The sequence below is a fragment of the Apium graveolens genome, unplaced genomic scaffold (genome assembly GCF_009905375.1).
Source record: "Apium graveolens cultivar Ventura unplaced genomic scaffold, ASM990537v1 ctg1033, whole genome shotgun sequence".
NCBI classification, from domain to species: Eukaryota; Viridiplantae; Streptophyta; class Magnoliopsida; order Apiales; family Apiaceae; genus Apium; species Apium graveolens.
Genome location: NW_027417074.1, coordinates 2,591 through 29,790, shown reverse-complemented (window position 1 = coordinate 29,790; position 27,200 = coordinate 2,591). Strand labels below are relative to the sequence as shown.

The 27,200-nt window shown below is 38.2% G+C and overlaps 1 non-coding gene across 1 annotated transcript; it reads right to left on the bottom strand.

Annotated features, from left to right (window-relative positions):
* Positions 1 to 7,532: 7,532 nt before the first annotated feature.
* Positions 7,533 to 7,638, bottom strand: LOC141699682 (small nucleolar RNA R71). Its single transcript, XR_012566071.1, has one exon. It is a non-coding gene; the product is annotated as a small nucleolar RNA R71 (small nucleolar RNA).
* Between the last annotated feature and the right edge of the window lie 19,562 nt (positions 7,639 to 27,200).

Here is a 27,200-nt window from a genome sequence, read left to right as displayed (position 1 = left end):
TGAGCTTTGTTTCACTGCAGAAATCAAGGTTATTTTTCTAAAAATTTATTTATTTTCGAATTTATTTTATTAAAAATATGAATTTTTGTTCGGATGATTGTTAGTATGATTTGATGATTGCATGTTGTAGAGCTTGTTTTCCTGATGATTTTCATATGTCATACGTCTGATTTGGAGTTCAATAACATGCTAAAAAGTGGGTTTAATTTTCAAATTTCAAAATTAGGGTTTATAACCCGTATGAATGTTCTTAATTGAAATTTGGGGGTTTCTTATTCTGTGATAGATTGATGTTGTGTTATAGTGGGTTGTATTCTCTGTGAAATTTGCAATCTAGTCGTATAAGTTTCATGAACCAACGAGGTCTGTAGAGAAGGGAGTTGTGTTTTGAAGTTTTCCGATGTTCGCCGAAAACTGGAAAACTTCACGGCCAAATTCCGGCCAACTCAGGGATTGTTAGGATGAATTTATTGCATGGTTGTGTTCCTAGTGTTGTGTAGATGTGATCTGGAGGTTTTGGTGGGGTGAGGACGCCGGGAACGTGTTCTCCGGCGAACCCGACTATTTTCCGGCAAAGGGCTGGAAAATTACAGTTTAGTACCCCAACTTTTGAAAACGATGCAGTTAGGTCCCTGAAGTTTCCAGACTTTGCAAATTTAGGATTCCTGTTTATAAAATGTTTAAAAATCATATTTCCTATTTATTTTTATTATAAAAATTCATTTTTAAATTCTGAAAATTCTAAAAATTATTATTTTAATTCTGAAAATTATTTTTAATTCACAAATAAATCTAAATTAATTAGTTAATTAATTTCAGTTAATTTATAATTGATTAATTGGTCAATTAATTCGAAAATTAATTGATTAATTGATTTAATTAATTATTAATTGATTTTAATTAATTATTTAATTAGATTTAATTATTTAAAAATGATTTAAAAATTCTGAAAAATAGTTTCGAGCTTTAAAATATTATTCTAAATTATTTCCAAGGCTCGAGAATTATTCTAAAATTATTTCGGAGCCAGAATGGGCCAACCGAACCCTGTTTATTAACCCGAAATTGATCCAACGACCCGTTTTAATTTCGAAAAATGTTTTAAAAATCATTTTAAATACCAGAAAGCCTATTTATGACCCGAGACTTCTTTATAAATAATATATCATTGATTACGTGATGTATTATATGCTTTATGTGACTTGTTAATTGACTATCGGTCTATATATTCGGTGTTTACTTGATTATTGCATAACTTTCAATCCGTTAATCGGATTTGGGTAAAACGAAGGGTAGATAGAAGTATGTGTTGAATAGAATTCCATGAGTAAATTATTGATAGATGCTTATGATATGTGAGCAGAAGAGGCAAGACGTAAGAAAGGGAAACAGATAGTTGAAGAGTAAGACGGTTGTGATTGGAAACGAGTGCAGTGTAGTAAGCTAATATCAGGCAAGTGTTCTGAACTTTCTCGAGATATTGTAGTACTTGATAATCCTGTGATATTGCAAGTGCTTTGAAGCACAGAAACCTAAATCCTGATTTCAGTTATTATTCTTGAGCCATGAATCATATTCTTTCTAATTCATTGATTATTGTATACCCAAACAAGAATCACAAATCTACGATACTACTCCACAAATACATGCAAACTAAATACCAAACACTGAAATGAACTATTATATACTCAACCCATGGTATCTTATACTTGGAAAGACCAAATCCTTGAAACCTTGAAATGTTGATTCCTTTGTTATCCAATTCTTTCATTACCCAGCATCCAAGCTTTTAAATTGCCTTATTGATCCTTACAAGGATTGAAACCCTTTCATTGTTAAACATTTATTGTTGTTAATGATTTCTGTTATTGTTTATTATTGCATATTCTGTTATTATGTTAGGATTGGATTATTTTTATAAAATTGTGGACCAGATTCGTGGTCAGACCATATAATGGTCAAGTTAGGCCAATGTGTGCCTTGGATCCAGTAGTTAGAGCAATGCTGTGTGCCTTGCTCGGGGTTAGTGCGTGACTGATCAGCAGCCTGACCTTGGTTTTTAAATTAAAAGTATAATATCCAATTCTAAATCATAATCCATTGTTCACTTGATATCATAACCATATTCATCTGATGATCATTATTCTCAGTTTTGTCATTGTGACTTGCTGAGCTAGTTAGCTCATGTGTGCGATGTTGTTTATATTCTTTCCAGTTAAAAAGGAACCAATTGGTAAAGAGGATCCCCAGTCCAGCGCGAGAGCTAGGGGTTCAGGTTGAGAAAGCGGAGCTAGTAGGCTTCTTTTGGAATAATTTAAGTTTGTAAAAGTTTGTAATAATGTTTAATACTCAGTTTGAGTTTGAAATAGTTGGGATTTGAACGGTTTATAATATATTAGTGTGTTTGGCTTGTGTGCATACTTTAACCTGTTGCGGTCCATGGTGGTTGGTAAGTAGGGTCATTGCATATATTATATTATTATTATCTTTATTATTGTTATAAACAGGTTATAATTAAGGTGTGTGTGTGGACCCCAAACTTCTGACCCAGGTTTGGAGGGCGCCACATCAACTAGTGCAATGGATCCTCCTTTCTTCTTTCCTCTCTTCATTCTTTCATCCTGCTCTATCTCAAGCTCATAGGTTTTCAGAATGCCATACAGTCTCTCTAAAGTAAACTCCTTATAATCCTGTGAGTTTCTCAATGAGACTGTCATTGGTTTCCATTCCTTTGGAAGAGATCTGAGAAATTTCAGATTGGAGTCTTTAGTCTGATAGACTCTTCCATGCAACTTAAGAGCATTTAGTAGTTTTTGGAATCTACTAAAAATGTCAGTGAGTGATTCACTTTCTTCATTGTGAAAATGCTCATATTGCTGAATCAGGAACTGCATTTTATTTTCTCTTACTTGCTCAGTACCATCACAAATTATCTGTATTGTGTCCCAAACTTCCTTGGCAGTCTTGCAGTTGATGCTGTTATCAAACATGTCTGCATTAACACCATTGAACAGAATGTTCATGGCTTTTTTATCTTTCCTGACTTGTTCAATGTCAGGATCAGACCATTCATGCCTTGGCTTTGGAACATATGGCTCATTTCCTGTTGCAGCTCTCATGGGAACATGATGGCCTCTTTCTATGTAGTCCACATAGGCCTCATCTTGAGAGTGCATGTGAAGATGCATCTTTACCTTCCAATGATGGTAATTATCTTTATCAAGAAAAGGAATCTTGACTCCAACATCTTTCTTGTTCATCTTGCTGAATTGTTTTGATATTTAAACTCTTTGTAGATTAAGAGCTTGCTCTGATACCAATTGTTAGTCCCTTAACAATGAAGCAAGAATTACAAAAGGGGGGTTGAATGGAATTCTTGAACCTTTTTCTTGAAATAAAAATATTCAACTCGATTATTGATATATTTGTTTTGATTAGCACAATGCGGAATATAAACTTGAATGAATCAAAACACAAGTAATTAAAAATAAGAATCTTTAAAAACTTTCTGGTGGATTTAAACAATTCCACCAGAGATATATATAATATATCGAGAGGACTCTGTGTGCAGAAATGCCCACAGCTGCTTACAAATTGAACTGCTGAGAAAATAGAAAATGCTAAAGATTATGCTTACAAAGATTTCTCTGTTTTTATATTTCTCAACTATCTCAGTTATTTTTCTATTTGCTACTCTCTTGGTTTATATAATTCCAAGATTACAAAGTCAAAAAGACTGAACAAATATAAAATCTAACAGTCTTAATCTTTGCTGCTTTTTGTCCTCTATTACCCACTTAATGGGCTTCCACAATGTGTTTGTATCCAACTCGACGGCTGTGTGTCAGCTTTCACTGTTCAACTGATGTTTGAATTCTTGATATGATCATCCGTCGACTTTTAGATCATCCGTCGATGACTTAATTGATCATCCGTCGACTGCTATGTTAAACATCCGTTGATAGTCTTTTGATCATCCGTCGAAGGCTTTGTTAATCATCCGTCGGTAGCTATTTTGGCACTTGACTTCATTTCACTTATACAGAATTACAAGACATTACTTATGTACAGTTAATCAACCTATTCTGCATATCTAGTTGAAGTCAACATGACTTATATGCTACTAAAGATTCTATACAAAGGTGCATACATCACTGTGTTACAAACTTATTATTACATAAGCTACTCACTCGATGGATAATAAGTTAATCATCCGTCGGGACTATAATGAGTTATCCGCCGGGACTATAATTCTTATCCGCCGAGTGCTACATTATTTTACTAAGTAAAATCTACTTAGATGTTTTATTTATGAAATCATCAAGTACACAACATATGCACAACAAGTTGTTTGAGGTACCTTCAATTCAGCAGTTTCAGGACTGCTGTCAGCATTTGCCATCAGGGAATAGTTCACCTCATGTTCAGAATCTGAAGTGTCTGTCCAGCTTTTCTTCTTTGTGACAAGTGCCTTGCCTTTGTCACTTTTTCCTTTCTTGCACTCAGTAGATATGTGGCCTCTTTCACCACAGTTGTAGCATTTGACATTTGAGTTGTCTCCTCTGTCAGACTTTCTGAAACCTTTTTTATCAGCACTTTCACTTTTCCTGGAAAACTTCTTGCCTTTTCTGAATTTCCTGTAGGCTATCTTTGTGATACCCTTTACCATAAGGGCACACAAATTCATCATCACTTCATCAGAATCTATTTTAGGTAAACTTTTAGTTTCTGAATCATCATCATCAGAATATGATGACTCTGAATCAGACTTTATGATGAGAGCCTTTCCTTTGCCCCTCTTTGAGGAAACAACTTTAGGAGATTTCTCCTCAACTTTAAGAGCAACTGTCCTTGACTTCCTTCCATGCCTCTTGCTCCTTTGATCCATCTGAAGTTCATAAGTCTTGAGCATACCATAAATTTCATCAAGAGTAGTTTCAGTAAGGTCATAATTGTCTCTTATGGTAGTAGACTTCAAATCCCAATTTTCAGGAAGAGCTAAAAGGAATTTTAGATTTGAATCTTTAAGATCATATTCCTTGTCCACTAGTGACAGATCATTCAAGAGTTTGACAAACCTGTCATATAAGTCAGTTAATGACTCATCATCTTTTGAGTCAAAGTGCTCATACTATTGAGTGAGTATTGTCCTCCCATCCTTCTTGATTGCATCAGTTCCCTGACATCTTGTCTCCAAAGCATCCCATATCTCCTTTGCAGTTTTGTAATTAATTACCCTGTTTGACATGATATTATCAATGGCACTATGCAACAAATCCCTTACCATTGCATCATTGGAAATAGATGACATGTCTTCAACTATGTACTCACCTTTCTCCTTTGGTATGGTCTTCGCCGGTTGATCAGCAACTACAATAGAGAGCTTGGTAGGCTTATATGGTCCTTCATTAATTTTGTCAAGGTATTCTGGATCTCTAGCTTCTAGAAACATAGCCATCTTCACTTTCCATATGGGATACTTAGAAGGTCTCAGTATGGGAACCCTAATAGTCTCATATCGACTGTGGGTTTGAGTCTTTTGAGTTTCTTCAGATTTGGTGGGCTTGGTTGGAGTTTGTGCTTCTTCAAACATGATTGTTTGGATCTTTACTGTATGTGTTTTAACAGATAAGCTCTGATACCAATTGTTAGGTCACAAAACACTGTAGAAGGGTGTTGAATATAGTGTTTTCACAATCAAATCGATTTAACACAAGTATGTAACAAAGATCAAGTATATTGAATAAATTCTGTTACAATAAGAACTGTTGTTCTCTCTCAGTGATGAACAAATATCACTAAGAGCTGCTAGGTTATAATGTATAATCTTCTCGATAATGATAACACATATAGTGTAAACCCTAAGTCTGTGTTTATATAGTACACAGTTACAAGATAACTTCTAATTGATATGAATACTATGCTGTCTCCTAAAATATATCAATCAGATATCTTCTACATGTCTTCCAGTCTTCTAACTCTTTCCATACATATCTTCTTTTGTTTTAGTCTTGATCTTCTACCGTAAATCAGCTTCCTTCCTTATATGAAAGTCTTCATGCACTTAAGTTCTGATATGACCTTAAGTTCTGATATTAAGTTCTGACTTTCAGTAAGTCCTGATATGTCCCGTTTGTTAAGATCTGAAAACTAAACATGAATCATATTAGACATGACATCTCAAATATATCTAATAGTATAATATCCTAGTATTAGTTATGCGTATTCGTCTTATCAGCATCGCGAACTTATAAGATAGTGTGTTAATTCTTAATGAAGCGAAATTGAATTTTTAGATTTAGAACTTGCCATGCTAGCATAGGTTCATGTATTTGTTATGCATGATTTGTAGGTAATTTTAACCATCTTACTTGCCCTATGTAATCAAGATAGATAACTTGTGCTTAAACCGTTATGTTATCAAATTCTATAGACATATAGGGTCTCAATATAATTGGTGCATATTCAGCTTCTATCTCTTTTATGGATTTCTGGTAGAATGGTACTCGTGCAACGATAGTTGGTGTTTATCAGTTTCGTGTTATCTGATTAGTGTCATCACCATTGCATGCTAAGGTTAAGAATAATAAGGCTATTGAATGAAGTATTTAATGAAGTTAGAATCCCATGTTGTCATATATATCAATTCAGTTAATCTTATTCTCGTAGTTATAATTGTTAGCGTAATTCTTAGTTATAAACAATCTCAACTTGTTATAGTCTTAGCATTGGATAATAACCATACATTGTTGCTTAGGTGCATAAATTAAATAGTTAACCAATACAGTCTCTGTGGGAATGAACTAGAAAAGATTCTATACTACTTGCGAACTCGTATACTTGCGTGTATTATTAGCGCGTGTTTAGCGACTAACAAGTTTTTGGCGCCGCTGCCGGGGACTGCAGTGTTAATTTATAGTTTATGTGCTTTCCATCAGTGGTTGTTAAAGTTCATTGACTCGGACATTGTTACTTATTTGTTCCTTGCCTGGTTTCAGGTACTCTAGCGAGGGTGTATGCATACGCGTTCGCGTACTCGTAAGAGAACACTGGATAAAGCCGAGGAAGAACTTGTGGTAGTTCGTAGGGAAGTTTGTAAGGAAGAAAAGAAGTTAGAGGAAGAAGAGAAAGTTATAGTAGCTATGGGTGATCAAGCAGAAAATCCGAAGGCTTTGATGGACTATTCTAACCCTAAGATTAATGACATTCAGTCTAGCATCATCAGACCAGCCATCAGGGCTAACACTTTTGAGATTAAGTCGAGCACGATCCAGATGATACATAACTCAGTTCAGTTTGGGGGTTCTCCTACTGAAGACCCCAACATGCACATCAGGGATTTCATCGAGATCTACGACACTTTCAAATTCAACGATGTGACTGAGGATGCTATCAAGCTACGACTCTTCCCATTCTCTCTGAGGGACAAAGCTAAGTGCTGGTTACATTCTCTACCAGCAGGGTCTATCACCACTTGGGAAGATCTTGCTCACAAGTTTCTCACTAAATTCTTTCCCATGGCGAAGACTACAGCAATCAGGAATGCTCTTACTCAGTTTGCTCAACAAACTGGAGAATTCTGTGTGAGGCTTGGGACCGATATAAAGAGATGCTAAGGAAGTGCCCACACCATGGCATGCCTGATTGGATGATTATTAACTGCTTCTACAATGGATTGGGTCCTACCTCTAGGCCCATAATTGATGCAGCATCAGGAAGAGCCTTGTGGGCTAAGAGCTACGATGAAGCTTATGAACTTATTAAACTGATGGCTGCTAATGAGTACCAAAATCCTTCCCAGAGACTGACTCAGGGAAAAGCTGCAGGAATTCTGAAGTTGGACGCAGCAACTGCTATCGCTGCCCAACTTAAGGCTTTGACAATGAAGGCGGATACTTTGGCTAATTATGGAGTTAATTAAATCACTAGTTTCTATGAGCTTTGTGCTGGTGCCCATGAGACTGATCAGTGCATAATTTCTAGTGAATCAGCTTAGTTCGTGAGCAACTTCCAGCGATCGCAGCAACCTGTGCCAGCCACCTATCATCCTAACAACCGCAGTCATCCTAATTTTAGTTGGAGCAACGATCAGTTGCCTCCAAATCTTAAAGATCCAAGAAGCTTTACCATTCCATGTTTTATTGGAAAAGTGTCTTTCGACAGATGCTTATGTGACTTTGGAGCTAGCATCAATTTGATGCCTTTGTCAATCTTCAAGCAGTTGGATCTACCTAATCCTAAACCGACGTATATGACTTTGCAGTTGGCCGACCATTCTATTATATATCCATGAGGTATTGTGGAGGTTGTCTTGGTCAAGGTTAATAAACTCATTTTCCCTGCTTATTTTGTAATTCTTGATTTCGAGGAGGATAGGAAGATTCCCATAATCTTGGGAAGACCTTTCTTGGCAACTGGCTGAACCTTGATCGATATGCAGAAGGGTGAGCTTACAATGCGAGTTCTAGATCAGGATGTTACCTTTAATGTGTTTAATTCCATGAAATTTCCTACTGATAATGAGGAGTGCTTAAAAGCGGAGTTGGTCGATTCAGTGGTCACATCGGAACTTGATCAATTGCTAAGGTCTGATGCCTTAGAAAAAGCCTTATTGGGGAATTCAGATAGTGAAGATGATGAAGGTGAAGAGCAATTGTAATATTTGAATGCTTCTCCCTGGAAAAGGAAGATTGATATGCCTTTTGAATCTCTTGGAATGGAAGAATTGAACAAAGCTCCTAAACGCCTCAAGCCTTCTATTGAGGAAGCTCCATCTCTTGAGCTTAAGCCTTTACCTGAGCATTTAAGGTATGCGTTTCTAGGTGATGCATCTACGCTGCCTGTTATTATTGCATCTGACCTTTCAGGTAGTGATGAGGAAAAGCTATTAAGGATTCTGAGAGAGTTCAAGTCGGTAATTGGATGGACTATAGCAGATATCAAGCGGATCAGCCCATCTTACTGTATGCATAAAATTCTGCTAGAGGAAGGTAGCAAGCCTACAGTCGAGCAGCAAATAAGACTTAATCCTATCATGAAGGAAGTAGTGAAGAAGGAAATTCTGAAGTGGATAGATGCAGGGATCATTTATCCTATCTCTGATAGTTCATGGGTAATCCCGGTTCAATATGTACCAAAGAAAGGTGGAATTACTGTGGTAGCAAATAAAAAGAATGAGCTTATTCCTACCAGAGCAGTCACGGGGTGGAGGGTCTGCATGGACTATCAGAATCTGAACAAGGCCACTAGGAAAGACCACTTTCCATTGCCCTTCACTGATCAGATGCTTGACAGGTTGGCTGGTCATGAGTATTATTGTCTTCTGGATGGATATTCGGGTTACAATCCGATTTGTATCGCTCCGGAAGATCAGGAGAAGACTACCTTCACTTGTCTATTTGGTACTTTCGCCTTCAGACGAGTTTTTTTTGGTCTGTGTGGTGCACCAGCCACATTTTAGAGATGTATGATGGCCATACTTTCTGACATGATTGGCTAGAATGTGGAGGTGTTCATGGACGACTTCTCAGTCTTTGGTGATTCTTTTGATGAATGCTTGCAGAATCTGGGATACGTTCTCAAGAGGTGTGTTGAGACTAATCTGGTTCTCAATTGGGATAAATGTCATTTTATGGTGCGTTATGGCATTATTCCCGGGCATAAGGTTTCTGATAAAGGTCTAGAGGTGGACAAGGCCAAGGTGGGGGTCATTGAGAATCTTTCTCCACCTATTTTTATTAAGGGAATTCACAGTTTCTTGGTCATACGGGTTTCTACAGGCGTTTCATCAAGGAATTCTCAAAAATTTCAAAGCCTTTATGCATTCTGTTAGAGAAAGATGCCTTTTAAATTAGATGATGAGTGCCTTGCAGCTTTTGAGACATTGAAGAAGAGTTTAATCTCGATACCTTTCATAATTGCACCTGATTGGAATGAGCCTTTTGAGATGATGTGCGATGCAAGTGACTACGTAGTTGGAGCAGTTCTTGGGCAGAGAAAGAACAATATATTTCATGTAGTCTACTATGCTTGTAAGACTCTACATGGTGCTCAATTGAATTACACTACTACGGAGAAATAACTTTTTGCTATTGTCTACGATTTTGATAAATTTCGATCTTATCTACTTGGGACTAAGGTGACAGTTTTCACTGATCACGCTACCATTCAATATCTCGTCTCAAAGAAGGACTCGAAGCCTAGATTGATTCGATGGGTTCTTTTGCTCCAAGAATTTGAACTAGAGATCAAGGACAGAAAAGGAACTGAAATTCAAGTTGTTGATCATCTCTCGCGTTTAGAGAATCCTAATACTACTTCATTGGACAAGACATTGATAAATGAGTCTTTTCCCGATGAGCAGCTGTTTGGAGTACAAGAAGAAGAACCGTGGTTTGCAGATATTATAAACTATCTTGTGAGTAATATCATGCCTCCCGACTTATCTTATGCTCAAAGAAAGAAGTTTCTTCATGAGGTGAAGTGGTATATGTGGGATGAACCGTTTCTTTTTTGTCAAGGAGCTGACCAAATCATCAGGAGATGTATTCCTTACAATGAAACGGGGGGGGGGGATCTTGCGATATTGCCACTCAATGGCTTATGGAGGACATTATGGTGGAGAAAAGACAACAGCTCGTGTTCTTCAAGCAGGTTTCTTTTGGACAACATTGTTTAAAGATGCTCATTAGTTCATTTTGAAATGTGATCGATGTCAATGTTTGGCTAATATGTCTAAAAGGGATAATATGCCTCTTAATGTGCTTCTCGAGGTTGAGGTCTTTGATATTTGTGGAATTGACTTCATGGGGCCATTTGTCTCGTCTTGTAACAATCAGTATATCTTGTTGGCGGTTGATTATATGTCGAAATGGGCTGAAGTTAAGGCATTGCCAACGAACGATGCAAAAGTGGTGCTTAATTTTCTGCACAAGCAAATATTCACAAGATTTGGAACTCCAAGAGTCATAATTAGTGATGAGGGGTCGCATTTTTGCAATCGCAAGTTCACTGCTATGATGAAAAGTATAATGTGAATCATCGCATCGCTACGGCTTATCATCCTCAGACAAATGGTCAAGCTGAGGTATCTAACAGAGAGATCAAGCGCATTTTGCAGAAAGTGATATGTCCATAAAGGAAGGATTGGTCTTTGAAGCTTGATGAAGCTGTTTGGGCTTATAGAATAGAATATAAGACTCCATTGAGAATGTCTCCATTTTAGTTGGTTTATGGTAAGGGGTGTCGTTTGCCTGTGGAACTCGAGCATAAAGCATATTAGGCTTTGAAGAAATTGAATCTAGACTTGGATGTAGTTGGAAAGAAGAGGATGCTTTAGTTAAATGAACTTGACGAGTTTCGACTTCAAGCTTATGAGAACAACAAGATGTATAAGGAGAAAGTCAAGAGGTGGCATGATAGGGGTCTAGTGCTCAAGAAATTTGTGCCAGGGCAACAAGTTCTTTTATTCAACTCACATCTCCGTCTTTTTCCTGGAAAGTTGAAGTCAAGATGGTCAGGGCCCTTCATAATCAAAACTGTTTCCACATGGAGCGGTGGAAATTTTTGAGAATGATCCGGGCCAAGTATTCAAGGTAAATGGTCAACGGTTAAAGTATTATTATGGTGACACGGCAAACTGCGAGGTGGTTAGTGCCGTTTTATTGTCCACTTGACCTCGAGATTCTACATCGAGCTAGAGACATAAAAGAAGCTCTTCTTGGGAGGCAACCTAAGTTTGTTGTACATTAGAAAGTAGAGAAAGCAAGAAGAAAAGAGAAAATCACAAAAAATCAAAAAAATGGAAAAATTCAGGTTTGACTACATGGCGCGCCCGCGCTGTCCCAGCCTGCGGCCGCGCCATATACACAGCAACACCGCGCGCCCGCGCTGTTACAGCGCGTGGCCATGCCGGTTTGGCAGAAGTAGCACGCACCCGTGCCATCCCAGCACGCGCCCCCACAATCCTAGCGTGCGGCCGCGCCGTGTCCGGACTTTGGAAAAAATAAAAGGTAGTTTAAGGGGGGAAAACGGGAATTTTATCCCAAAATTAATTCCCAACCGAATTTTACTCCCTCACATCCCATAATTCTCTCTTCAAATCAAACCCATTACTCCCATTATTCTTATAATCAAATCCCACTTCTATTCCATATCTAATTCTCTTTTCACCACCTATATATACATACATCCCATACACAAACTTCTTCACCAATTCACAAACTCTCAAACACAATTTTCTCTCAAACATAACTCTTATTCTCTCTAATCAATTTTTATGGCACCCAAAAGACAAAGAACTCAAGTCGATAGCAGCGCCACCGATTCTTCAACTTCAAGTGGTGTGAGGCCCAAGTTTTCTACTCCCGAGGCTGAGGAGGAGTACGCGAGGCTTCTCGCTTCTCGCGAAGCTTATTGCTAATGAGAGAGGTTTCTTGCCATCTGGGAATGATGGTAAGCTTTTGGAGATGATCTTGGAGATGGGTTGGGTTCCTTTTTGCGAGACACCAGCTGATATGCCTAAGAGTGTGGTTTGCGAGTTCTATGTGAATGCCAAGTCCGAAAAGAATGATTTCACTGTGGTGTGAGGGAGGACGGTGGAGTATAGTGCAGAGGCTATCAGGACTGTGATTGAGCAGCCCGCGAGGAAGGTGGGGTAGGATACCTGGAATGATAAGACTCCAGAGGACTTTGATCTGGATCTTATTGTTGCTACTCTGTGCCGGCCCGACACACATTGGAAGATCAAGAGGGGCACAGTCGTTGAGTATTCTACGTTCCCGGCGTCCGGCATGAACAGGTTTGTCCGTGCATGAAACGCTTTTATATGTGCTAATATCATGCCATCTTCGCATGTGCATGAGGTTACTGTAGAGCGTGCACGTCTGCTATGGGGCATTTTGCAGAGTGATTATGTAGATTTGGGGATGGTGATATACCAGGGGATTCTGAGGTTCTTGAGGGGGAGCACTACGGGGTCTATTTCGTATGCGTCAGTGGTGACAAAGCTGTGCATGGCAGTTGGTATGGATTGGCCCGTATATGAGCAGTTGCAGATTCTGAGTGCTCCAATCGATATCACTACTTTGGCTATGATGCAGGAATGGGATGGAGGCAAGCCCGATCTGAAGGGGCTTGGGTATTCTTTTGACCACCTACCTGGTGGGAGGTCAGCTGCTGGTCAGGCGAGCAGGACTGCATGGAGATCTCAGTTAGGAGATGAAGGAGGACCATCACAGCAGCAGTAGGAGGTAGCAGGAGCGGACATGAGAGCTGGTTTGAGTTCGACACAGTATAGGTATCTTTCCAGGAGGATGGATGCGAGGCACGACATCCATAGTCATTTTGCACACGATCTCACCCAAACACTTGTGACTGCATTTAGAGCCACCGGAGTTGACATTCGGTGGCCAGTATTTGGTGAGGATTTTGTGTATCCGCCTCCTGACACACCTAACACTCCACCCCTTGAGGGTGAGGATTCTGATTTAGAGTAGGTATGCCTAATTCCTTACTATTACCTTTACTAGGGACAATGAATATTTTAAGTTTGGGGTAGTAGTTAAAGGAATATGTTTGTGTGAGTCTCATATAGTTGCATGTTGATGATAGTTTAGTTCATATAGTTTGCATATTACGTTCATGATAGTTTAGTTCATATAGTTTGCATATTATGTTCATGATAGTTTAGTTCATATAGTTTGCATATTTTGCCATGTAGTTTTTTTATTATTATTTATTTTGGGTAGTTGTTTTTATGATATTTTGTTCATGTAGTTTCATGCATTTGCATTATAACATGATCCCTTAGATAATTTTTCTGATTGACTTGCGATATTGATACTAGTGTAGTGATGTCGTACTTAATGATGTTGAGTCTTATTGGATTGATTTGCATGCTAGAGATACTTGTATTTCACTAAGTCTTATAGGTTTCTAGAGTGATAGATCATGATTATGCTTTATTTGATTTTTCAAGGTTTAATTGCTTGTTTATATTTAGAATTTAGGGTATTCTCTTAATAATAAAAGACATGGATATTTAAAAAATTAAAGAAATTAGATTTCATTGCTAGTTGTGTGGCTATGTGTCAAATGGCTAGTAGCCGGCTCATATTTTTTTGAGTAGTCTAGGGTTGAATGAGATGGAGAGAAACACACTCATTCAGAAATTGTGAAAAAAAAGAAAACCAAAAGAAGAAAAAAGAAAAAAAATGAAAGGGAAAAAAGAATAAGTGTTATGTATAATTGATCATGAGTGGGCTCTTTAGTACTCGAGTTATTAAGTTCTTAGGGGACTTTGTGCCTAGTGACCTAAGGCTTTTATGGTCTGGGATCCGCTAACCTAACGCTCGCTACATGGGTGCTATTGTATAAGTCTTTTATGGACCTCACTCATTGCACGATCAAATAAGCATACTTGTGTTTTTTTGTTGTGAATAAAAGCATGAATCTGTATAAAACTCCAATATAAGAATTGAAGTGTTATAAGTTATTTTGAGTCTATCTTTTTATTTTATTTATAACCTTGTGATTGCCTTGATTAGTAGTGAGTCATGATTATTGATCTAGTTGCGATAGTATATTTGTAAGCATCTTCACACACGCACGTCTCTAATTTATAAGTTGATTTGTATGATTTGATTGATCTTCATGCGAATAAGTGCATTTGTTGATATGTTTCTTGTTGGTTGGTTCAGTTATTCTATTGGGTATTGTTGTATTCATATAGTTGCATTCATGAATTTTTGTTTCTCGTTCTTTGAGTCTGTTTATGCTTGAGGACAAGCATCGATTCAAGTTTGGGGGTATGTTGAGTAGCATTATGACACTTTATTATGCTCTAATAAGCTTTGAATTGGTGTATTTGTACTCAAGTTGTTATGTGTTTTAATGTGTTTTCTAGTATTTTTGCATTTCAGGTACTATTCAGGTAATCAGATGAAATAGCATTGTTTTGGTGCTAATTTGGTGTCCAGGTGGTGTTGGAATAAAATTTTGTGGAAAGCCGGCTCGAAGCAGCAAGATTTAAGAAGAAATATGACTTTTTACCAGAAGGACGGCACGCCCACGCTGTGATAGTGCGCGGCCACACCGGGGTTCCAGAAATGTAGCGCGCCCGCGCTAAGATAGCGCGCGGCCGCGCCGAGGCTGAATTTCAGAATCCTGTTTCTACTACAATTCTAAAAGGGAATGTTAGGAATATGTGTATTAGTTTGATGATAAGTTAAGCAAAACACTTAAGTAGAAATCTAGTGTTTGTAGCCTCAACGGATAAGACCATCTTGGCTATCCGTTGAAGGAGTAGCTTTACTTAGCAATAAGTTTAGTATTGTAGCACATTTCACTCTCTGGTATCAAGCTGTAATTCTTAGATGTTGTTAGGAAATAATCAGTCATGTTGACTACTAATGGATGTACAAATAGGAGGGCTAATTGTAAATATTTCATGCCTTGTAATTTTGTATAAGTGAAGAAGTGTCAACGGATATTGAAGACCTTCAACGGATAAGAAACAAAGCCTCAACGGATGTCACTAATGCTTCAACGGATAATATCCATCAACGGATAAGTGCTTCAATGGATAAAGACTTCAACTGATAATGCATCAACGGATAAAGCTTCAATGGATAAAGCCTCAACGGATAAGGCATCAACGGATGAAAGCTTCAACGGATGCTTAGTTCATTAGCAGTTGATAGTGACAATTCACAAGCTGACAGAGGCACATGGGTTGACAGAGACATACTGGAATGTGGAAGCCTCTAGGAGGAATCAAGAAAATGCAGCATTTCCATTCTGATGCAAACAAGGAAGTATTCAAAGATTTACATATTATCCTAGATTGCATTGGATAGAGAAATGAAGAAGAAACATGTGAAGAATCTTTTCAATTGTATTTTACAGTTTGTCTTCACTTGTAAACTTGGTGTTATATAAACCAAGTAGCAGCTAGTAATTAGATATGAATTTTCCCTGAGCTGTTTAGAAATATCAAAAGAGAAAATCATCTAGTTTGTACTAGGAAGCAGCTGTGATTTAATTCTTTGAATTACAGATTTTCTGAAATAACACATCTCTGGTGGAACAACAAATCCACCAGAAAAGTTTTTTTAAGTTCTTTGTGTTCATTACATTTGTGTTTGAATATATATCTGTCTGCATCAGCTTCAAGCAATTCACACACATTTGATCACTCAAACACTTAGCCTTAGAAACTGCTCAAAACTTGAAAAAGTTTTGAGATTTACATTCAACCCCCCTTCTGTAAATCTCATTGTTAGTCCACTGGGAATAACAATTGGTATCAGAGCAAGCTCTTAACATACAAAGAGTTTAAAGATCTATTCTGCTAACATCATGAGTGCACAAAAGAATCCTCCTGCTAACATCATGAATAGGAAGGATATTGGTGTAAAGATCCCAGTCCTGGAAAAAGATAATTATCATCACTGGAAAGTGAATATGCATTTACATCTTCTTTCTCAAGATGAAAGCTACATCAACTGTATTGAAAATGGTCCTCACATCCCTCACAAAGTAGCCACAGCTGCTACTGCAACAGTTGCTGTTGGACAGTCCATTCCCAAGCCAAAAGCAGAATGGACTATTGAAGACATGGAAGAAATCCGCAAGGATAAGAGAGCCATGAACATTTTGTTTAATGGCTTAGATCAAGATATGTTTGACAATGTCATCAATAACCAAACTGCAAAGGAAGTTTGGGATACCGTACAAATCATCTGTGAAGGTACAGAGCAGGTCAGAGAAAACAAGATGCAGCTTTTTATTCAACAGTATGAATATTTTCACTTTGAAGAAGGTGAATCACTAAATGATACCTTCAACAGGTTTCAGAAACTGTTGAATGGATTGAAGCTGTATGGTAGAGTATACCAAGTCAAGGATTCCAACTTAAAATTTCTTAGGTATCTGCCAAAGGAGTGGAAGCCCATGACTGTCTCCTTGAGAAATTCTCAAGATTATAAGAACTTCACATTTGAAAGATTATATGGAATTCTGAAGACTTATGAACTTGAAATCGAGCAGGATGAGCTGTTGGAAAAGGGAAAGAGAAAAGGAGGAACAGTTGCTCTTGTAGCTGACAGTGAGAAGATGGAAGCCAGGAATGAGGAGAAGACAATGCCAAGTCTCAAAATTGGCACAAGCAAATCAGAATCAAGCAAGAGTAAAGAGCAAGTTGCTGAGGATGAAGACAATTCCAGTCAGGATGAATCTGATGATATTGAAGAACATTTGGCCTTTCTGTCCAGGAGGTTTGCAAAAATGAAGTTCAGGAAAAACACAAAGTTCACTAAGCCAAACAAAAACATGATGGACAAATCAAAGTTCAAATGTTACAACTGTGGCATTAGTGGACACTTTGCAAGTGAGTGTAGGAAGCCAAATTATGAGAAAAAGAAATTTGAGCAAGTTGATTACAAAAAGAAGTATTTTGATTTGCTCAAAAAAAAGGAAAGAGCTTTTCTCACTCAAGATGATTGGGCAGCAGATGGGGTAAATGAAGATGATGATGTGGAATATGTCAACCTAGCCCTGATGGCTAATTCTGATGAAAATGAAACTAGTTCATCAAGCAACCAGGTAATTACTACTGATCTCTCTCAGCTTTCTAAACATGAATGCAATGAAGCCATAAATGATATGACCAATGAATTATATCATTTGCGTGTTTCCCTTAAATCACTAGCAAAAGAAAACACTAGGATCAAGGAGAATAATGTGTTTTTAAGTGATAGAAATGCTGTGTTAGAGGATCAGGTAATTGAGCTTGAAAAGATGAAACTTAAATGCTTGACTGTTGAGAGTGAACTAGCAGAAGCTGTTAAGAAAGTAGAAATTCTTTCTACACAGTTAGAAAGTGAGCAAGAGGTAATCAAGGCCTGGAAAACATCTAGGGATGTTAGTGTTCAGATTGCAAAGGTTTAGGGAATTGAATCATTCTGTGAGGATGCCTGGAAGAAAAACAAAAAGGAGTTAGAATTAATTGACGGATTGTCAACGGATGTGGAATCAACGGATGATGAAAGTTATCCGTTGAAGGAAGAAAAGGAGCATCCGTTGAAGGCTCATCAATTAAAACAGGCAAGTTCTTTTAAAAATAAAAGTCTCAATAAAAAGAATGATTCAACTCTCAAGAACTTTGTCAAAGAAGGAGCTAGCACATCCAGAGATGTCAGTAAGGTGAATATAGGACACATGAATTTAGATCAGCTAAAAGATAGGCTTAAGTTGGTTGAGGATAAGAAGGAAACTAAAAGAAAATCTAAAAGAAATGGGAAGGTAGGGATTAATAAACATAACAATTACACACCTGATAGGTATGCTCCTAGAAAAAGCTGTGTGCATTGTAAAAGTGTTAATCACCTATCTGATAATTGCAAATCTGTTAAAAATGCTCCCATGCCTTCAAATCCCTCCATGCCTAAAATGTCTATGTCACCTCTGCATGCTATGCCTGTTATGTCTCACCAGAATCCCCATGCACATTTTGCAAACATGCCATATATTAACAATCCTTATTTTACTGCATTTAGTATGCCTCAAATGCTATACAATATGCCTATGTGGAATAACATGTTTGCACAACCTATGCCTTATCAAATTCAAACAAATGTGTTAAATGATTCTGTGACTAACCCTACACTTCAACCAACCACATCTGAGACCAAGGGTGACCCAAAGTTACCTAATTCAAAAGATGCAGGAGGAATGAAGTCTAGGAAAAAGACTAACAAGGCTAGACCCAAGGAAACTTGGGTACCAAAATCAACTTGATTGATTTTGTTGTGTGTAGGGACAAAGAAGGAATCTATGGTACTTGGACAGTGGTTGTTCAAGACACATGACAGGAGATTTCACCCTGCTCACAGAGTTTAAGGAGAGAGCTGGCCCTAGCATAACCTTTGGAGATGACAGCAAAGGATTCACTATTGGATATGGCTTGATTTCAAAAGAAAATGTCATCATTGATGAAGTTGCATTGGTTGATGGTCTCAAACACAATTTATTGAGCATCAGTCAACTATGTGATAGAGGGAATACTGTTTCCTTCAATTCTGAAGCCTGTATTGTCACAAGTAAAAAGGACAATAAAGTGGTTCTAACTGGAGTTAGAAAAGGGAATGTGTACTTAGCTGATTTCAACTCTACAGATGCAGAATCCATAACTTTTCTTCTCAGCAAAGCAAGTCCAGTTGAAAGTTAGCTATGGCACAAGAAGCTGTCCCATTTGAATTTTAAGACAATGAATGATCTAGTCAAAAAGGACTTAGTTAGAGGAATGCCTCTAGTGGAATTCACAAGGGATGGGCTGTGTGATGCTTGTCAGAAAGGAAAGCAAAAGAAAGTATCATTCAGTAAGAAGCTTGAATCTGCAATTGATGAACCACTACAACTTCTACACATGGATCTTTTTGGACTAGTCAATGTATTGTCAATTTCAAGGAAAAGATACTGCCTAGTGATTGTAGATGATTTCTCAAAGTTTTCATGGGTTTATTTTCTTGAATCAAAGGATGAAGCTAGTGAAATCATCATCAATCATATCAAGCAAGTCAACAATCATCCTGATTTCAAAGTAAGGAATATTAGGAGTGACAATGGAACTGAGTTCAAGAATTCAACTATGAAGTTGTTCTGTGAAGAAAGTGGGATCATGCATGAGTTCTCAGCTCCAAGAACTCCACAACAAAATGGTGTGGTGGAAAGGAAGAACAGATCACTAATTGAAGCTGCAAGGACAATGCTTGAAGAGTCAAAACTCCCAACTTATTTTTGGGCTGAGGCTGTTAACTGTGCATGTTACACTCAGAATATTTCTCTAATCAATCAGGCAAAATGCATGACTCCCTATCAATTATTCAAGAGAAGAAAACCAACTTTAAACTTTCTACATGTCTTTGGTTGCAAATGCTACATCTTAAGGAATCAATCTGATCACAAAGGGAAGTTTGATGCAAAGGCTGATGAAGGAATATTTGTTGGTTATTCTGCTGGAAAATCATATAGGGTCTACAATCTAAGAACCAACATTGTCATGGAATCTGTACATGTTGTGTTTGATGATAAAAAGATTGATGGACTAACAGATGAGGGACATCATGAAGGACTCAAATTTGACAACATTGAGATATACTGTGATGATAGTGAAAGTGAGAATGATGAAGAAGGCATCTCAAGAAGAATTTAGAATCTGCCTTTGGATAATGCACAGAATGCCGCATCCGTTGAAAGTCATAATTCAGCTTCCGTTGAAAGAAGCAATGCAGCATCCGTTGAAAGACAAAGTGCATCATCCGTTGAAGTTCATAATGAAGCATCCGTTGATCACAGTCTATCAACGGATAATCAATTCACTTCATCAGTTGATAGAGCTCCCAATTCCTTTCAAAGGATCAGCAACTCAGGGGGAGTTTCAACAAATCAACATTCTATCTCACATCATGACAATACTGAGGCAACCTCATCTAGGGCTAATCTACCACCTCAAAGGAAATGGACCAAGAATCACCCTTTTGAACTGATCATTGGTGATGCTACATCAAAAGTACAAACTAGAAGGGCTACTCAAGATGAATGTCTGTATAGTAGCTTTCTATCACAGGAGGAACCTAAGAGAGTGGAAGAAGCTCTATTGGATCCAGATTGGATTTTAGCAATGCAAGAGGAGCTAAACCAATTTGAGAGGAACAAAGTATGGAAGCTGGTACCCAAGCCAAAGAACAAGAGTTCGATTGACACAAAATGGGTATTCAGAAACAAGATGGATGAAAATGGCATTGTCATAAGGAATAAAGCCAGATTGGTTGCTAAAGGCTATTCTCAATAAGAGGGAATAGATTTTGATGAAACATTTGCTCCAGTTGCCAGACTTGAAGCCATCAGAATCTTTCTAGCCTATGCAGCTAATGCCAATTTCAAAGTCTATCAGATGGATGTCAAGAGTGCATTTCTAATTGGGGAATTGGAGGAAGAAGTTTATGTAAGCCAACCTCCAGGTTTTGAAGATCCAAATTTTCCAGACCATGTGTATTATCTGTTGAAAGCACTCTATGGACTAAAGCAAGCACCTAGAGCCTGGTATGAGACTTTGTCAAAGTTCCTTCTAGATAATCACTTCACAAGAGGTACTGTTGACAAAACTCTCTTCTTTAGAAATGTTAACGGCTCTAAGATACTTGTACAAATTTATGTAGATGATATTATATTTGGATCTACAGATGATAAGCTTTGTAAAAAGTTTGCTAAATTAATGCAAAGTAAATACGAAATGAGCATGATGGGAGAGCTAACTTACTTTCTTGGTTTACAAGTTAAACAAGTTAGTGGTGGAATTTTCATTAGTCAAACTAAATATATTTATGATCTTTTAAAGAAGTTTGACTTAATGGATTGTTCACCTGCAAAAACTCCCATGGCCACTGCCACTAAGCTTGAATTAAACAAGGCTGAAAAGTCTGTGGATATTACAAGTTATAGAGGCATGGTTGGCTCACTTTTATATTTAACTGCTAGTAGACCTGATATAATGTTTTCTACATGTCTCTGTGCTAGATTTCAAGCTGACCCTAAGGAATCTCACTTAGTGGCTATTAAAAGAATTTTCAGATATCTCAAGGGGACTCCAAATCTAGGAATTTGGTACCCTAAAGAGTCTGGTTTTGATCTAATTGGCTACTCAGATGCAGATTATGCAGGTTGCAAAATAGACAGGAAAAGCAAAACAGGCACCTGTCAATTTCTAGGGAACAAGCTTGTATCATGGTTCAGCAAGAAGCAGAATTCTGTTTCCACATCAACAGCTAAGCTGAGTACATTGCTGCTGGTAGTTGCTGTGCACAGATACTATGGATGAGGAATCAACTATTTGACTATGGTCTGACTGTTGACAAAATTCCAATATTCTGTGACAACACAAGTGCCATTGCCATTACTGAAAATCCAGTGCAACACTCAAGAACCAAGCACATTGATATCAAGTACCACTTCATTAGGGAACATGTGATGAAAGGTACAGTGGAACTTCATTTTGTTCCAAGTGAAAAGCAGATTGCAGACATATTTACCAAGCCACTTGATGAATCAACATTCACAAGATTAGTAAGTGAGTTAGGTATGCTTAATTATTCATAATCTATGTCATCTATATAATCTGTCTTGAAGCCTGAAATAAAATTTGTTGCAAGAACAAAGTTGGCTTTAATTAAGACTTATCCTATCAACGGATATTTTCTATTCGTTGAAAGCCAAAATTGTTCTATCAACGGATGTTCATTATCCGTTGAAAGACAAATACATTTCTGGTAATTTTATCCTTCAACGGATAAAATGGTGTTGTTCATCAACGGATAACTATTTCCCTTATCTGTTGAAGTGTCACGTCAGTTACTATAAGTGAGTCACAGCCGTTGATTCTTTTACTCAACCGTTGATACAGATATACAGTATTGTATGTAATTGTATTTAAGGTAGTTTTCAGAATTTCTACAGTTTTATTTGTTCTTGAACGGCTGTAACTTACTTAAAATTATCATTCAATCATTTTATTTACGTTTTAATTCAAGAAAGTATAAAAGCCCAATTGAACTCTTATTCTCACTTTACGCTTTCTTGCAATTCTTATTCTCTTTCTCTCTAAATTCTCAAGTTTTTTTCTGCAACCTCTACTCACAACAATGGCACCAGTAGTCAAAATTATGTCTCAAAGAAGATTTATTTATGAAAAGAATAATTTCATAGCCTTGGTTGAAAAGAATGAAGCCCATTCTGATTATCACAAGATGATGGACTTCATCAAAAACTGCAAACTAAGCTATGCAATGCTGGAAGCCCCAACCATCTACTGTGAGGTGATTGAGGAGATTTGGACAACTGCAGAGTTCAACTCCACAGATATGACTATTGCCTTCTCTCTCAAAGGTAAGGACTATTGCATTAATTGTGATGATTTACAATCTTGCTTTAAGTTGCCTGAGAATAATGCCATGACACCACACACTAATAAAGATGTCTCTGCTATGCTAAATTCCATAGGCTATGCTTTTGATTCTGCTAGTTTAGGTAGTATTAGAAGGAAAGGCCTTAGGAAAGAATGGAGTTTTCTTGGAGATGCCTTTATTAAGGTTTTCTCTGGGAAGATTAGCATATTTGATGCTATCACTTCATCTCTTGTTAATATGCTCTATATGCTAGTTTCTGATAGGTACTTTAATTTTAGCAACTGTGTTATGCTAGAATTAGGTTCCAGATTAGGTAACAAAGCTAATAGACCACATAACATCTACTATGCTAGATTCTTTATGTTATTGGCTAACCATGTTGCTGAAGGTTTGGTTATATCCAATGAGAATAATAAACTCAAATGCTGGGCACAAGAGAAAAGGGTCCTTGCAGACCTTTTGAGAATGAACCTCAACAGCCAGGTGCCATTGGTATACTTGCCAATCATGAATGCACCACAGGTAAGTGAGGTAAATACTTCTATAACTCCTACTATTTCCAACCCCAATGTTTCTTTGCCTTCTAGTGTGGCTATGGAACCTGTGTCTTTGTCCAAACAGGCTCCTACCAAAGCCACCAAATCTAAAGTTTCCAAAGTCAAGTCAAAGAAACCTACCTCTGTTGTTTCTCAGAAGACAACAGTTGTAACAACTACCATACACCCTGAAGGGAGTGAACAGGGTGTGAGTGGTGAGGGGAGGGGTGAACATCAAAAAGCCCCCCAGGATAAGGTGGGAGAGGTGAGTGGTATCCAAACCAGCCAAGCCACAGTCTCTCAAAAGACTGTGGTGGTTCAAAAGGAGTCCAGCACATCCCTAGTTGCATCCTCCCAAAAGGATGTAACTATTGAAAATAGTCCCCAACCAGGGACACAGAACAAAAGAGGGAGGGACACTGAAGCCACACATTCACCATTTAAAGCTTTTCAAGGAAGAAGAAGGCTAAAACCCTAGTTTTCACACAAGGGACACACACAGCACAGATACATCCACCAGTATCTGTGCCTTCTCAAATTCAGCTTGATGTGATTCCAGCAAATGTGGAATCACAGCCCCATTCTCTCAATATAGAAACACACCATTCATCAAACTCTCCAACACCCTCTCTGGATGTGGATATGATATTCACATCAATTCCTGATTCTCCCTCATTAAAACTCAGGGAGGAGCCCCACTCAAAACCTGATGATCATCATCTTTTAGATGATTTGTTGGATCATCAGCCAATTCTTTCAGATGTAGTTGAAGAATCTGTGTTACCTCACTTAAAATCAATCCACACAGATTCAAAAATTATGTCACTTTCTATATCTACATCTCTTCCTTCCTCAACGGATATCTCTCATCCGTTGACAAGTGGTTGTTCTTCAACGGATAAGCTTAACAGCAGTTATCCGTTGATACCATCAGTTTCTACTTCAACGGATACTCCCTATCCGTTGATGGTCTCTACACACTTAACAGACACAATTCCAACTGTAGAGGACATGGCAACTGTACAATCACTTTTAGGTTTGAGGGAAGGGAGTGATCTTTTGAGTGAGAGGCTAGGTTGCTCCCAGGCAAAAGGAGAGGTTGAGAGTCACCAAATGCATGCTATTTCTTCCAGCATGGCAAAAGTGAGTGAGAGGAGTGCCACCTTAGAAGGTGAAGGTGAGGGTGTGAGGGTGTGTGTGAGCCAGGGGGAGCCCCTGATGCAAGAACAGAGAGAAATTGAGAGAAAGGCAGGTACAGAAGCTATAAGGGTGGATCCAGCCATTGCTAGTGAGTTAATGAAAGTGGATGATGCAGACAAGGGAAGACAATTTCAGCAACATTACAAAGCTGTCATTGATAACATTTCCTTGGATGCTGACACTTTTACTCACCCTGTTTCAGCCTATCAATTATTGGATGCATAGGGCAATATGGAGGCAGAATAGACACTACACATTGTACACACTTCAGAATCTCTTCTCAGAGATAAAGCTGCTGTCAACAGGCTGCCTTCTCAAGCTGGTGAGCCATCTGAAGAATTTGGAGTAAATTCTAATGATGATGACTCTAATTATTTGAATGAGAGCATGAACTTAGGGGGAGTAGCAGGCCCAAGTTCTGTTCCTGATCTTCCTGCATGGGCATGGGCAAAACCATCAACATCAGGAGAGTTTGGTGTCACTTTGGTCAGACAAGTCATGACAATTCAGCAGGCCCTTCAGGAGACTCCGGATTCTGGTACCAAGGCAATTCTTCAAGCTCATCTGAAATCTCTGCATCTCTTGCAGTTGCAGCATTACCAGCAAAATCTAAGTGTGGATGAGCTCAAGCTGGACATTGCTGATCTGAAATCCTACAATGCTGAGAAATTGGATTCACTTATACCCTATGGTACTATGCAAGATTTGTTGGGGAGACTGAGGAAAGCATCTGATGCTGACAAGAGGCTGGCCAGATTGGAAGATAGGGTTCAAATCATTGAAGACTCTATGGTCACCATTCTTCAGAATCAACAAACTCAAACAAATCTACTCATGCAGCTGGCACAAGCACAAGGCTTGACCCCTACCCTTGATGATAACAAAAAAGGGGAGAATAAAAGGGAAGGGGAAGGAGAGCCATCTACAACAGTTCAGATTTCTCAAGTGCTAGTTCCTGTCATCACAACTTCTCCAACTATTCAAGTCAAAGGAAAGCTAGATGGAATTGATCTAATCCAGATAGTAGCAGCTGAATTGCAAGTCAAAGAGCAAAGGAAGAAGATTGATGAAAAGATGCAACTAATATTTGGTTCTACAACTTCTCAATCACAATCTGTGAAGCATAGCACTAAAGTGGAATCAATTATTATGGAACTCAAGCCAGTAGGGAGGCATAAGGATGGAGAAACTTCTTCCAAAGATCTGCAACCTATGGTTCTCAAGCCCAACAACAGATCCAATAAGGACTCTACAAAGAATCCTCTAAAAGAGGTGGATTTTCCTCTTCCAAAAGCTGATGAGGACAAGCTTTTAGGTAGAAGTATTGCATATCTCAAAGAGACCATGGATGAGGCTGTAAGGAGAAACATGGATATTATCTTCAGAGAGGGAAAGAGCATATGTGTGATGCAAGGACATCCCAAATTTTCAATAGCCAAGAGGGAAGAAACCAAAAGGTTGAAGGAAGAAGCCAAACAGCTAAAGGCTGACAAAAGAGCACAAACAAAGCTTGAAAAACAGCTAAAGTCAAGTCAGGCTGAAGAACAGAAAGAAATTGAAGACAAAGGTGAAGATGAAGCTATGGGGGACATGGTTGGTACTGAGATGGAGGAAAGAAGTAAGGAAGAATGGCAGAAAGGGAAAAGAAAGAAGGTCAATGCAAAGAGAAAGAAGGTAGATAAGACTGAAGAAACCCAATCAATATCCAAACCACTACCCTCTATTCCTGAACCAATTGTACCTGACCCCTTCATGAATATTCATGGTGAAATAATCATTCCCAAGGAGGAACCAATTGATTGGGACACCATCAAATTGTCCACCTTCCTAACCTCTTCTCCACCATCAAAGAAGCAGAAAAGAAGAATCAAATCAACACCCTCTAAAGCCTCAATCAAATTCACACAGAAGCCTAAGCCTAAACCTCAAACCTCTAAAGATGATTATGTTCACATCTGTGACATAAAAGAATTTTCAGACATTGAACTCTATCTGGATGAGCTAGAGGATGTAAGGGGAATAGCTGCCTACAGACAGCTACCAGAAAGACTAGTGTTCAAATACAAAGGAGCTGGGGAAAAAACATGGCCTCTTCACAGAATTCTGAATGAAGGCTACTCTACCTTGATTAGAGTCTACTCAGCCATACAAAAGGATTCTGGCTTTATCAGGACTGCCAAGACTGAGATTCTCAACAAGATTGCCAATATAAGGAAAACTTGGAGGGAGCCTAATGCCTTGCCTAGAACTTTACTCATTCAAGAAAGAGGAATTACAATTCACAAATCACCTCATTGGTTGATGGAGTTCAGAGATAACAAAGGAGTCAGAAGATTTTTCAGAATTGAAGATCAGCTAAAGATTGCCAGTAATGAAACTCTCAAGGATATGCAATCTAAGTTAGATATCAATGAAGAAGATGAAGCTGAATTCTACAGACAACTTCAACTTCAAATAGAGGAGAATGACAGGAGGCTAGGAAAGAAAACCAGGGATCAAAGGA